Genomic DNA, 10,066 nt, shown 5'->3' on the forward strand with positions numbered 1-10,066 from the left:
GACTCGATTATGATACTATACTAGGTGTCGGATTGGGCTGTCTTTGATGTACCAATCAGTGAGATCCTTAGCGGGGGTCAAAACCTGGGTATGTTGGGACAGTCCGAGAATTCATCTGAGTGGGTGATCATAGTGACAGGATCAGCCCCTTTGTCGGACAAAGGTAATGATCGGGGATGCACTCTCACTGATGGAAACCAAGACTGCCGGCAGCCGATTTCAACCGTTGAGATTTGTTTTGCAAAATATATTTTATATAAGATATAAAAGTATATATGTATGGTTTCTAAATTGTTTGCAAGAAGGTTTTAATTCCCGGGATCCATATAAGTGGAGAGTGCAACACTGTTCCTTGCAGCCGAGGGAGAGGTCCTCTCTTGTCGGGCAGTGTATGATCATTATGGGCTGAGAGGTTAAGTGTAAGACCATTGAGGATAATGCCTGATGGGCTAATCTTGCATCTGCCCACAGTCCCTGGGTGTTACAAGGTGGCTTGGCCCAGGGACCACTTAGTGTAAGTGTTGGGCCCATAGAGCCCATTTGATGGGTTTCAAGGGGTGCACTGTCATTAACAGTGTATTCGGCCAGGCCTTGTAGCAAAGGCTGGGCCGAACCCATGTGGCTGATGTGTAGATCAATGCTTGGGTCCCACGCCATATAAGGAAGCCCAACTGGGCAGCAATTTGGAAGCCTTTTGAGTACATAACCTTAAATGGGCCTTAAGCCCATTTTGAACTGGGCTGATTTGATCAGTCATTTAAAGGGGGCGAATTCTAAAGAGGGTCAGCTGAAAGGATTGGGCTTAGACCCTATCCACTCAGAGAGTCCAAGATCTAAATGGGATTTAGATCTGGAAACCTCCTAATTAGATTAGGAGACAACTGATCTTATCTGCAGATAAGATAAGGGTTATCCCTTATCACTAAGGGACTTCTAACCCAAATATGATTTGGATTAGCAGCTCCTAATCTGATTAGGAGCTGATCCCTTTTGAGATTATAAAAGGGGAAGGGGGCGGCAGCCTACTACACAACTACATCATCAATAGCATTCTTCTCTTCAAGAAAGAGAGATTAAGAGATTTCCTGCATACTGCGAATTCTCTTCTGCCGCCACCTTCCTGCCATTGCCATTCCTTCAGTTCGATCTCCAGTTCTTGGGAGCAATCAAGATTGGATCTTGATTTCAATCTTTTGTGAAAAGATTGGTTGGAGCTGTACTCAAGTCGTCCAGTTGATCCTTACGAAGGATCAAGTTCTTTTGAAGAACGTTGCTGATTCTGCTCCACCCTGCACTGCGCCATCTTCAGTGGGAGCAGTTTTTGGATCCTTCCTTGGGCGTGAACACCTCCGTTGGGAGATTGTATTTCTCCGTATCAGGTATTATCCTCTCCCACTCCTTTTGGTTCAGATCTGGTTCAGTTTATGGTTCAAGATTGATCCTTGAAAATATGATTTTCTAAATAGGGAATACGATTCCCAGTTGAAGGGAGAGATAAAATTTTTGAAATTCGCCCCTTATTCCGCAATCTTTGGGCGTCCATAGGATGGATCTCTCATCCTTTCAGTGGTATCAGAGCCATGGTTCAAATCTTGAACCAGTTTGTTTCAGATCTGAACCTGCCCAATTGGGCAGAAGATGTTCTACCCAATTTGCGCAGATATGGGTTTTGGGAAATTTTGTTCCCAAAATTAATGGGCGAATAATCTGAAATTAATTTTATAAATCTGATTATTATTTAGAATTGTTCTTTTTGATTTTCTTGATTTATGGGCTGTTCGTACAAGAGGAGATCGAAATCTTGGTTTGCGCAGGGAACCTGCAAGATTTGCAGTTTCTTGATTTATTTATCACATTTGGTCTGTAAATAATTTTTTTTTATTTTCTAGACTCAATGTATAGGTATTCGATCTGTTGTAATTATTAATAGAAATAGGATTTCTATTTATTTTAATTATGGATCGAAGATGGCGGCGCAGAAAGGGAGATTTCGCAGAGAATAAGATTTCGCAGATGGGAGAATCGCCATCTGCGATTTGCAGTTTGTGAAACTGCATTCTGTGATCTAACCTTTGTTTTGCAGGATGGATTGTGCGAACAGCCCTGATTTACTGATTGTTGTTTTTCTTTTATCAGTAATTAATTTCAGATTATTTTCTTGAATTAAAGATTTAATTAAAAATCAAACCCTAGACCCATTCGAACCAAGATTGGTTAAAACTATTTGGACCAAATCTAGGGTTTAATCAAGGCTGAAAGTCAGCCCTAATTTTCCCACTAATGGGCCTAAGGATTGATATTTAATTGAATGGTTAATTCAGCCCAACCTGTAAAGGCCCAGTTTTAAACAGTTAAAACTGCTAAAAGCCCACTTAACCCTTAAAGCTATATGGGTTGAACCGTTCGGCCCATATACCTAGATAATGTTAATGGTTAATATTATGGATTTAAAATGGGCTTCAAATGGGCTTTACAGATAATTAATTGATTGGATCATTTTATCCCTGCATGTGATGTATGGATGTGTGATGTGCTAGGTACATGGGCCATAAGTACTTGGCCCATGCTCAATCGACAGTGGCTCTTTCGCACACCATGGCTGAATGCACATCATTGCCATGGTGTCTCTTTTGGTCATTGGATGACCTCCCTCAGTGGTGGGCCCCACACCTCATCATGAGGTCTCGTGCGGAACCCTAGCCGATTTAGGCCCACCAAAATCTGGCTTTATGAAAGTCAGTGGGAGCCACTTTGGTTTGACCTAAAGATAGAACTAGGGCGTAATTATCTGTTCCCTCCAGATAATATGAGTGCATGTGATAGGGAGATTCATATGATGAACTCTCTAAAGGCCTTCCATCATTAGCACGAGGATGGGTCCTTCAGTAATGAGGAAACGCACCAGAAAATGGGCTATCCATTTGCTGTTGGGCTTGTCTAAGTGTTTCATAAGATGATAGGGGCGTCATAGACCGATGTGGGAGGGGCTTCACCAGAAAATGAGAACTCTCTCACGGTACCTTGGCGTTCACGAATATGATGGGTAAGCACTCACTGGACAGAAAGGTTTACCTGAAAACGGCTCTGAACCTTGTCTGACAGAGGCCAAAGGGAAAACTCATATGATGAGTGGATATGATCCTTCACAGAAAGGTGGTGGGGTTATGCAGCTGAAATAGTTGGCTTCATGCACCCTATGTGATTTCCCACATTTCCAGAGACAACCCGTAGTCTCTGTCACTGAGAAAGGAGGGAAATCTCAGAGACGAATAAATGGAAATGGATCGTAGATTAAAATCCATATCTATGAATTGAACATGAACCAAATTAGGTCGTGGACTGATGTTTGCTCTTTTATCAGAAAATGGCAAACGGATCATTTGCAAAGCTACTTGATGATAACAAGTTGAAAGGCCCAAACTATGCTGACTGGTACAGGAACCTTATGTTGGTCTTGACCTTTGAGAGATTGGACAAGGTAGCCAAGAATCCTGCCCCGGACCGTCCGGGAGATAGGGCTTCTGAGGCCCGAAGAAGAGAATACCAAGAATGGGAGGAGAAAAACTCCCTTGCCCGCTGCTATATCATTGCCTCCTTAGACAATCCAATTCAGAGGCAGTTCGATCAGATCGAACTTGCTAAAGACGTATTGGACAGTCTTAGGACAATGTACGAAGAGCAGAATCGTTCTACTCGGCAGAAGGTCTTGAAACAGTTCATGACCGCGCAGATGACCAAGGGCCAACAAGTTCACGACCATTGTCTCCGGATGATGGGGTATATCAACGAACTAGAGGCTCTTGGATCCGGGCTGGACCTGGTGACTCAGATCGATGCTATTCTCAACTCTCTGCCTCCATCCTTTAATCCATTCATCATGAACTACAACATGAACAAGCTGAACGTCAGCTTGCAGGAACTCAGCAATATGTTGCAGAGGGCCGAAGAATTGATTAAAAAGGATGAGCCCATTGCCATGCTTGTTGAAACTGGCAAATCGGGCAAGAAAATGAAGGCAAAGAGAAAGCCCCAGAAAAAGGCTGCCAAACCCAAGAAACAGAGGAAGGACAAGGCATCAGATGCCTGTCATTTTTGCAAGAAGGCCGGCCACTGGAAAAGGAATTGTCTTGCCTACCTGGAATCCAAGAAAGGTAACTTCGAAACTTGTGTTATAGAAACCAATTTGTTGGTAGCTTCTGCGTCCGGTGTATTGAATCCGGGGCTTCAACTCATGCGTGTAACTCATTGCAGGGGTTCAAGGTAAGCAGAAGGCTGAGTAAAGGAGAAGTCACACTCTACTTGGGGACTACTGCAACTGTTGCAGCCGCGACCATAGGAACCGTGGAACTATTTTTTAGAGAAGGAATAATTGTACTGAAAGATTGTCTTTACGTACAAAATTTAAGAAGAAATTTGATTTCTGTCTCAAAACTGTGTGCAGATGGTTATTCTGTCTTCTTTAGTAATACGATTACTATTAAAAGAAATAACAGATTCATCGCATACGGGGAACTGGAGAACGGTCTCTATGTTCTACGTCATTCTCTAGAAACTAACATAACCGAAACTATGTCGGTTGAAAACCCCAAGAAGAGAGCCCGTGATACAGTTAATCCCACGCGTCTGTGGCATTACCGACTTGGCCACATCGGTGTTGACCGAATCACAAGGTTGGTAAAGGATGGTCCTTTGGATTTTCTAGCTGTAGAAGATCTTCCCACCTGTGAGCCTTGCCTACAAGGCAAGATGACGAGACGGCCATTTAGTGGTAAAGCCTGAAAGATGTACAGGCACAGTTGACCTAATACATACTGATGTATGTGGTCCCCTGAGTGTTAGGACACGAAATCAACACATGTATTTCATCACCTTCACAGATGATTTTTCACGATATGGTTACGTGTACCTAATGAGACACAAGTCTGAATCCTTTGAAAAGTTCAAAGAGTTTAGACAAGAGGTCGAGAAACAGTTAGGGAGAGAAATTAAAGCCCTTCGATCCGATCGAGGTGGCGAATATCTCTCTGACGAATTCAGGGACTACTTAAAGGACAATGGGATAGTATCACAATTAGCTCCTCCTGCTACACCACAACTTAACGGTGTTTCAGAGAGGAGGAATAGGACCTTATTAGATATGGTCCGGTCGCTTCTCATACACTCAGAGTTACCCACATCCTTTTGGGGTTACGCATTAGAGACTGCGATTTACGTGCTGAATCGGGTTCCAACCAAATCGGTTCCGAATACTCCATATGAAATTTGGACCGGAAAGAAACCAAGTGTCATACACTTGAAGATTTGGGGTTGTCCAGCACACGTTAAAAGAACGAGTGCAGACAAGTTGGAATCTAAGACCAGCCGTTGCCTATTTGTAGGCTACCCAAAAGGCCCTGTAGGTTACCTTTTCTATGACCCAAGTGAGCAGAAAGTGTTCTGTAGTCGAAATGCGCAATTCTTGGAAACCAACTATATCCTGGACACCCATCGTCAGGAAGTTGTTCTTGATGAGGAGAGCTCAGGAGCAGTGGGAGATGTCCCACAAGTTCCAGGTAGTGACCAACTTAGAAGATCCACTCGGGCATCCAGGCCACCAGTCCGTTATGGTTATGACCAGGATAGTTACCTGGTGGAAACCTTGACTAGTGAGGAGGATCCCGTGACTTACGCGGAAGCTATGTTGGACATAGATTCCTAGAAGTGGGTGGAGGCCATGAGAGCAGAGATGGACTCAATGGAGACCAATGGAGTCTGGACTCTAGTAGATCCGCCCTCCGGGGTAAAGGCAATCGGTTGCAAATGGATTTACAAGAGGAAGAAGGGCCCCGATGGTAAAGTTGAGACCTTCAAGGCTCGTCTGGTGGCGAAAGGGTACACTCAGAAAGAGGGCATCGATTATGAGGAAACAGTTTCGCCTGTGGCCATGCTTAAATCCATTAGGATCCTGCTAGCTGTAGCAGCATACCATGATTATGAGATTTGGCAGATGGATGTCAAAACTGCATTCCTGAATGGAGATCTTACTGAAGATATCTATATGCAGCAGCCGCAAGGCTTCATTGTTGCAGGTCAGGAAAACATGGTATGTAAACTTAACAGATCCATTTATGGGCTTAAGCAAGCTTCTAGAAGTTGGAACATCCGTTTTAACTCTGCTGTCAAATCGTTTGACTTCGAGCAGAATTCGGATGAACCCTGTGTCTACAGGAAGTACAGTGGGGATAAGGTTACCTTCTTGGTTCTGTATGTAGATGACATTCTACTCATTGGGAATGATGTAGGAATGTTAACTACGGTGAAAGTATGGCTTTCGCAGCAATTCTCCATGAAAGATCTTGGAGAAGCCTCCTATATACTGGGTCTTCGACTCTATAGAGATAGATCGAAGCGGATAATAGGATTATCCCAATCTACTTACATTGACAAAATAGTCAAAAGACACAGCATGGAAAACTCCAAGAAAGGAAATGTTCCTTTCAGGTACGGAGTCACTCTCTCCAAGAAGATGTCTCCCAAGACTTCTGAGGAGATTGATGGCATGAAAGACTTTCCCTATGCCTCTGCCGTAGGGAGCATCATGTATGCCATGCTGTGCACTCGTCCTAACATTGCTCAGGCAGTGAGTGTAGTAAGCAGATTTCAGGCCAACCTAGGGCAAGAGCATTGGACTGCTGTGAAAAACATACTTAAGTACCTTCAGAGGACAAAAGAGTTTTGTTTGGTGTTCGACGGTAGCTCACTACAGATCCAAGGGTATACAGATGCCGATTTCCAGTCAGACCCAAATGATAGAAAGTCTACATTTGGATTTGGTTTCACGATAGGATCGTGTGTTGTTTCCTGAATGTCAGCAAACAGGGGTCCTAAGTAGCAAATTAATAGTCCCCAACCCAAGCCGAAAGCATTGGCGTAAGTGAGGCTGCCTTATGAATGAAGGTGATCATTCCTGAATTTTTAATTCAGCACATCACCCATTGCACTGTTGTATGACAACGCTGGACCTACGGGAGGATAGTGTAAAGAGGTAGCATCAGTGGAGAATGTGGTAGACCCATTGACTAAGCCACTATCACAGAAAGTGTTTGAGAAACACGTGGAAAGCATGGGACTCCGGCTAGTACCTGATTGGACCTAAGTGCAAGTGGGAGCTGTTAGACAGTTTTGTATGCCCTTAGCTTCAATCAGAATGATGTACTTTATGAGTTTATTGTAAATGAATAAAGATACATATTTGATTCATGTTCCCTTGGTATGTTTCTGTGTAATACCCTTAAACTGGACACTTAATGAGACTCGTGTTAGTTTAGAATGTTCACAACCAGTGGGTCGGTCTGGGGAGACCTATCCTGACAAGGCTGACACTGTAGTGCCACCAAAACTGGAAAGTTACACCCGACCCCTAGACTCGATTATGATACTATACTAGGTGTCGGATTGGGCTGTCTTTGATGTACCAATCAGTGAGATCCTTAGCGGGGGTCAAAACCTGGGTATGTTGGGACAGTCCGAGAATTCATCTGAGTGGGTGATCATAGTGACAGGATCAGCCCCTTTGTCGGACAAAGGTAATGATCGGGGATGCACTCTCACTGATGGAAACCAAGACTGCCGGCAGCCGATTTCAACCGTTGAGATTTGTTTTGCAAAATATATTTTATATAAGATATAAAAGTATATATGTATGGTTTCTAAATTGTTTGCAAGAAGGTTTTAATTCCCGGGATCCATATAAGTGGAGAGTGCAACACTGTTCCTTGCAGCCGAGGGAGAGGTCCTCTCTTGTCGGGCAGTGTATGATCATTATGGGCTGAGAGGTTAAGTGTAAGACCATTGAGGATAATGCCTGATGGGCTAATCTTGCATCTGCCCACAGTCCCTGGGTGTTACAAGGTGGCTTGGCCCAGGGACCACTTAGTGTAAGTGTTGGGCCCATAGAGCCCATTTGATGGGTTTCAAGGGGTGCACTGTCATTAACAGTGTATTCGGCCAGGCCTTGTAGCAAAGGCTGGGCCGAACCCATGTGGCTGATGTGTAGATCAATGCTTGGGTCCCACGCCATATAAGGAAGCCCAACTGGGCAGCAATTTGGAAGCCTTTTGAGTACATAACCTTAAATGGGCCTTAAGCCCATTTTGAACTGGGCTGATTTGATCAGTCATTTAAAGGGGGCGAATTCTAAAGAGGGTCAGCTGAAAGGATTGGGCTTAGACCCTATCCACTCAGAGAGTCCAAGATCTAAATGGGATTTAGATCTGGAAACCTCCTAATTAGATTAGGAGACAGCTGATCTTATCTGCAGATAAGATAAGGGTTATCCCTTATCACTAAGGGACTTCTAACCCAAATATGATTTGGATTAGCAGCTCCTAATCTGATTAGGAGCTGATCCCTTTTGAGATTATAAAAGGGGAAGGGGGCGGCAGCCTACTACACAACTACATCATCAATAGCATTCTTCTCTTCAAGAAAGAGAGATTAAGAGATTTCCTGCATACTGCGAATTCTCTTCTGCCGCCACCTTCCTACCATTGCCATTCCTTCAGTTCGATCTCCAGTTCTTGGGAGCAATCAAGATTGGATCTTGATTTCAATCTTTTGTGAAAAGATTGGTTGGAGCTGTACTCAAGTCGTCCAGTTGATCCTTACGAAGGATCAAGTTCTTTTGAAGAACGTTGCTGATTCTGCTCCACCCTGCACTGCGCCATCTTCAGTGGGAGCAGTTTTTGGATCCTTCCTTGGGCGTGAACACCTCCGTTGGGAGATAGTATTTCTCCGTATCAGGTATTATCCTCTCCCACTCCTTTTGGTTCAGATCTGGTTCAGTTTATGGTTTAAGATTGATCCTTGAAAATATGATTTTCTAAATAGGGAATACGATTCCCAGTTGAAGGGAGAGATAAAATTTTTGAAATTCGCCCCTTATTCCGCAATCTTTGGGCGTCCATAGGATGGATCTCTCATCCCTTCATGGTTTAGTAGTCCGACCGCCCAGATCAGCAATTTTTTTGACTTTTCAACGTTTTTTTTTCATTTTTCTGGTTTCTAGTAAAATCGGACCCGAATGGCTGACTGATTATCGGTTTTTCCGGTCCGACCCTCCGGTCCGATCTAGTTTTGAAAACCATGCTCCAAATCGTGTGAGCCGTTGAAGCGTGCAAGAAGCCTTTAGCCCCATTAGTGGTAATTTCCGTTAGTGTAGTTAAGCAAAACTGTTTGCTCCTCTCTCCTGTCGTAGATGAATCTCACTCTCTCTCTCTCCCCATCTGCTCGGCAATGACTGCACAACCATCACCGCCGGCGATAAACAATCATCACCGGCGGCGGGATCAACCTTCTTTGCATCTCTTTTCTTCCATGAAAACTAACCCTAATGATTTTGGATGGCACCCATCCTCCCGGCGGTGGCGACTGCACAACCATCGCCGCCGACGACAAACAACCATCACCGGCAGCGGAATCAGTAGCCGAAACGCCATTAATGTGAACTACAGCCCGCCCTCGGTGGTTGATTGGACCTTGCCACTTATCAAGCAGTTTGAATTTGCTCTGGTGTCGATTCGGCCACCTGGGGACCCGTCTGTGATGAGACAGTTAGCGGTTCTAGCGGCACGATGTGTCAGGTTGACGGCCGAAAAAGAGGCCGTCTATGGTGGAGGTGGTTGAGTGTCTACAAACAGTTAGCAAGAAAGTGCCTTCGGTAGTTTGGAACAATCTCACTATCTCAGGAATAAGCGGGTAAAGAAGACATCTCCAGCAATTGATCGAGAGGAGTTTGAAGATGGGAAAGAAGAGGCTGTCGTCAAGACTTCCAAATATGGCAGTAGAGCTTCGTAATTGAGGAATACAAAAGTATCCAGTGTTCAGCCCGCTATGGATTTAGTGAAAGAAGCAATGGGTTCGATTGGTGATGTTACTGAGGAAATCGGGCAATAAGCAGTTAGTTCGGTTAGTGTTGTAAGTAAGAATTTTGGGCGAGAAGCAATTAGCTCCGTCAGTGCTGTTCCTATTGGTGACGGTGAGTATTCAGGGCGAGAAGCAGCAAGTCCTTCAAGTGGTGCTGTTAGTG

This window comes from Nelumbo nucifera, chromosome 1 (genome assembly GCF_055504915.1).
Source record: "Nelumbo nucifera cultivar China Antique chromosome 1, China Antique-T2T, whole genome shotgun sequence".
Classification (NCBI taxonomy): Eukaryota; Viridiplantae; Streptophyta; class Magnoliopsida; order Proteales; family Nelumbonaceae; genus Nelumbo; species Nelumbo nucifera.